The 4,208-nt window shown below is 41.6% G+C and overlaps 1 long non-coding RNA gene across 1 annotated transcript; it reads right to left on the reverse strand.

Moving 5' to 3' along the window:
- Positions 1 to 554: 554 nt before the first annotated feature.
- On the reverse strand, positions 555 to 2,899 carry LOC147571884 (uncharacterized). The gene is made up of 2 exons (XR_015246811.1): positions 2,623 to 2,899; positions 555 to 755 (listed from the first exon to the last, which is right to left on the reverse strand). It is a non-coding gene; the product is annotated as an uncharacterized LOC147571884 (long non-coding RNA).
- Between the last annotated feature and the right edge of the window lie 1,309 nt (positions 2,900 to 4,208).

Here is a 4,208-nt window from a genome sequence, read left to right on the forward strand (position 1 = left end):
CATTTCAAAGCTTCATTTACCATTAAATTGATAATTATTTAGTTAGTGGAAGAACAAAAATCTATGGAATGCCGAACATAACCCAAGTGAAAAAAAAATTCAGCATTCTCCACATCTGACAAGTTAACTTCTTTTCTATGGAAAATCGACACCTCTAATTAATACCTGATGAGCAAAAATCTGTATAGTCAAAGATTACTAAGTTTATATGCTGTCAAATGGTCAAAAGAATATGACATATGTCAATTAAAAGTGTCCTTTGGAATAGCTGAACACTTCAGGATTTTTAGTTGTTGTTATTGTAGGTGTTTTAATACATTTATATATACGACAGCATAGCTGTTAGACTGGATTCGATGTCAAGCAGGCCTGGCTTTGATTCATAGGTGTGCCATTCTCTAGCTCTGTGACCATGGGTAAATATTTAATTTCTTTGGGCCTCAGTTTACTCATTCTAATATGGAGATATATGAGATAATGGTAGCTACCTCTTTGGGTTATTGTGAAAAGTGGATAAAATCTAGAAAGCAATTAGCATGGTGTCTGACACATAGTTACGTGCTCAATAAATGTAATTTGGCATTATCGTTATTAACTCGTATTCAAGCAGCTTTTTCTATATTGAAAAATAGTTGTATCACATTAGCCTGAGACATAATCAGTGGAGTGTCAGCCTCATCGAAGTGTCAGAAACTGATCCGATTGTCCTCGGTGTCACTCGAATCTGTTGACCACGAGCAGCCAGAGCGATGCTTCTGAAACACAATTTGGATCATGTCACTCCCTAGCTCACAACCCTCCAAAAGCTGCCAATCACATCCAGAGCAAAATGGAAAGGTTTTACTCTTGTGACAACCCTGTCCTGAGTACCTCTGCTCTTACTTTCTACCATTCCTCTCCCCTCTCATTTCATTCCCTACAAAATTATACTTATCCCAAGACCTTTGCACTTATCCTTCATCCCTGGAATTCCTCTTTGTCACTCGTTAAGGCTGGCACCCTCAGTCCATTTAGGTACCTTATTTAAAGAAGACATTCTCAGCCACTCCAATTAAAGCAGTGACTACTAACTTAGAGTGGTTTTAAAATGTTTTCTATCTGTCTCCCATTCTAGTGGGCAGTCCGTATGAGGGCAAGTCTTTGGTGTGTTCACTGTTGTATTCCCATTTTCTTGTGCTGAGTTTGCCATGTAACAAGTGCTCAGTAAGTATTGTTCATCAAGGGGCACCTGGGTGGCTCAGTCAGTTAAGCATCCGACTTCAGCTCCAGTCATGATCTCGTGATTCGTGGGCTCGAGCCCCACGTCAGGCTCTGCACTGATGTTGCAGTACCTGCTTGGGATTCTCTCTCTGCCCCTCCCCTGCTCAGGCTCTCTCTTCCTCTCAAAATAAATAAACTTAAAAAACAAAGTATTGTGAATCAAAAACTGAAGTGTTCAACTTAGAAAATAACTACGGTGGTACTTATCTGAAATTTATTCACTATTTTAGGCAATTACTTCGTGACTCAAAATGATCAGTATGTGTCACAGTTTTAACCAAAAGAGTATCTTTCTAACTTAATAAACACAATGTTTATTATAAGAGGTGCAAAAGCATTCTCATGGGGAGCTTTCATAGTAAAACTAACAAATCAACACAGAAAAAGTCTCTATGTCAGTATTCGATAATGGTACTTAGTAAAATCAGAGGAATAAAAGCTCACAGAATGACTAAAAATGGTAAGTCTTAAACAAAGCATGACTCTGTGTGAATGAAAGTGTTGGGTGTCCAAACTGTTCTCATTTGCTTCAAGATGGAACCATAGGTCAATCATTCTTTCTTAGATAAATATGCTATCCTTGTTAGCTGGCTACAGACAGCCTTTTCCCCAAAACTGTTTCCACTCATTTGAGAAGTAATCTTCAGACCCATGTTATTTGTTAAAGAACAAGATGTTCCCATCTAGACTATAAGAACCAGCATCCTTATGGAAATTTCAAACCAAAAGACCGTATTTTCTCTGCTGTTTTTTTATGTGGCCATTTGACCAGTCAGTGCCTTCGCAGGTGGAGTCCGGGTTTGTGGTTTGTGCGGCACTGCCGTCCAATTTCATGTCAAACTTTGCTCAGCTCTACCCTCCTGCCACCTCTCCCAACATTTTCTAATTGGGGCTCTCCTTCTGCTTGACCAGCTGGTCACAGAGTCCCCGGTTCATTCACACTTGGCTCCATTCTCCATTCTGCATCTGCCTCGGTCTGCTTAAAACCTGCCAGGGATCTTTGACTACGTAACAGCAGAATGTCTGAGCTGGCTCCTATGACGCGGAGGCCTTCTGGGACACCTCCACATCCTGCTCCTCCCAGCCACTTACGTTTCAAAACCTCTTCCCTATACTAGCCTCCCCTTCTCCCCTTCAACTTTCTCCTGGGCATGATAGGGTTATGAAAGGTGACTCAGTCATGTCGCAGCCTAGTATATTACAAAGTATATTACATAGTATATTACAAAGAACACTTGCATTCAGAGTCATCTGAATTTGAAATCCTTTTCCAACTGACTAGGTTTGTGGTCTTAGAGAACTTACCTCGCCCTCTCAACCTCTGTTCCCTTACTAGACACAAATGGGAACCACTGTACCTACCTCAGTTACAGAAATACATCAGATGGCTCTAGAGCACGTGGCTCACAGCATGTGGTGGGAGCTGGTAGCCCCCTGTAACAATTATTATGGGCCAGGCCTGGCAGAGAGGATGTTAGTTCTCTTCCCACATCTTGGTGCAGACAGAATTTCATCAGAGAGCCTCTTATCCGGTGGCCTTATCTGCCAAACAAGCCTCCCACCCTCTGGAACAGTTAAAACCCTTTCCAGGAGCTTCCAAGTCCAAATAACTTTAGTGTTTGTTTCCAACCACATGGACTCCTGCAGAGGCCAGTTGGTGGCCATGCTCTGGAAATGAGGCAGAGTTCAGATTTCTGCTGCATTTTATGGGCACAAACAGCCCAAACTCAGTAAACACTTCCATTGCCATGTGGAGCAAAGCATCCTGAAGCCTTGAAATGACACATTCCGAAGTCTTAAAAATCCAAAGGGGAAGAAAGAAATAATTTTAAAAATCTGGGGTAATGGTGACAGCATGACTAAAACAATAGTCACTGGGCTAGCTGTCCTTGATAACTTATCTCTCCTGTGGGCGATGATACTAAACCCCCTGGGATTAACTTGAAGACACGTTGCTGTAGCAGGAGAAAAAAAGCAATCCTGATGCCAGCGTAAGTTCCTGAAGACTACTGTTTACAATAAGAACAGCCAGTCCCAGCCATATGTAATCTGAAAGCATCCATTTTGTATGAAGGAGTGTACACAAATTCAGGTTAAGATGCTGTTACAAAAAGGGTAAGGGCTTCTTAATCGAACCTGTGGCACAGCAGGTAGATTTATTCTGACAGGGTAATGAATGATATGGCTTTGGTGGGAGTGCCAGTTAAAAGCAATTATCATCAGCTTGACGTGACAGCCTACTAAAATGCCTCCTAGGACTCACCCTTTTTTTCTAAGGCAGATATTTTTGTTTCTGGGCATGGTTCTGATTTGGGAGGTTCCGGGTTGTTTTTCTGTTTAGAAATGCAGATGTAGCCATTGTTTTAGAAAGCCTCCAAGTGGGTCACCCTGATTTATCCTTTTAGGATGGTTCCATTATGAAACGAGTCAGTTGCTTCCTGGAAAGGGACCAATGCAAAGAACAATCCTAAACCCTAATTCACTGCAAACATTTCCCTGAATGCATGGCACTCATTGCTATTTGTTTAAACAAGGACACTGCAGTTATAGCCCAGGAAAGGAAGTAGGAATCAGAATGTACAATGTCAAAGCATCTTTCAAAAGGAAACCTGATCATACATGATTTGTACTAATTGCATTTGAACTGCGTTACGTTGCATCATGTACCTGTTGGTAAGATGGTATTCCTAAATTAAGTAATTGTTAAAGATTGTGTTTTGGGGCCTCATTTCTGGGTATAGTAGACTTCTTTTTCTCAGGAAGCCAGCTGACGACACTAGTAGCCATGCAATTCCTGTCCAGCTCTCTACATGGTTTGGCTGTGGACACTGTGAAATTCCATTCTTCTCCTTAGCCTTATCTCTTTAGTGGGTTGAACCCCACTAATCAGCCGTGTTCCCATACTGTCAACTTGGTTGATGCAGCTGGGCTAGGCAAGGGGATGTGCT

The sequence above is a fragment of the Puma concolor genome, chromosome F2 (genome assembly GCF_028749965.1).
Source record: "Puma concolor isolate L17-30 chromosome F2, mPumCon1.1.hap2, whole genome shotgun sequence".
NCBI classification, from domain to species: Eukaryota; Metazoa; Chordata; class Mammalia; order Carnivora; family Felidae; genus Puma; species Puma concolor.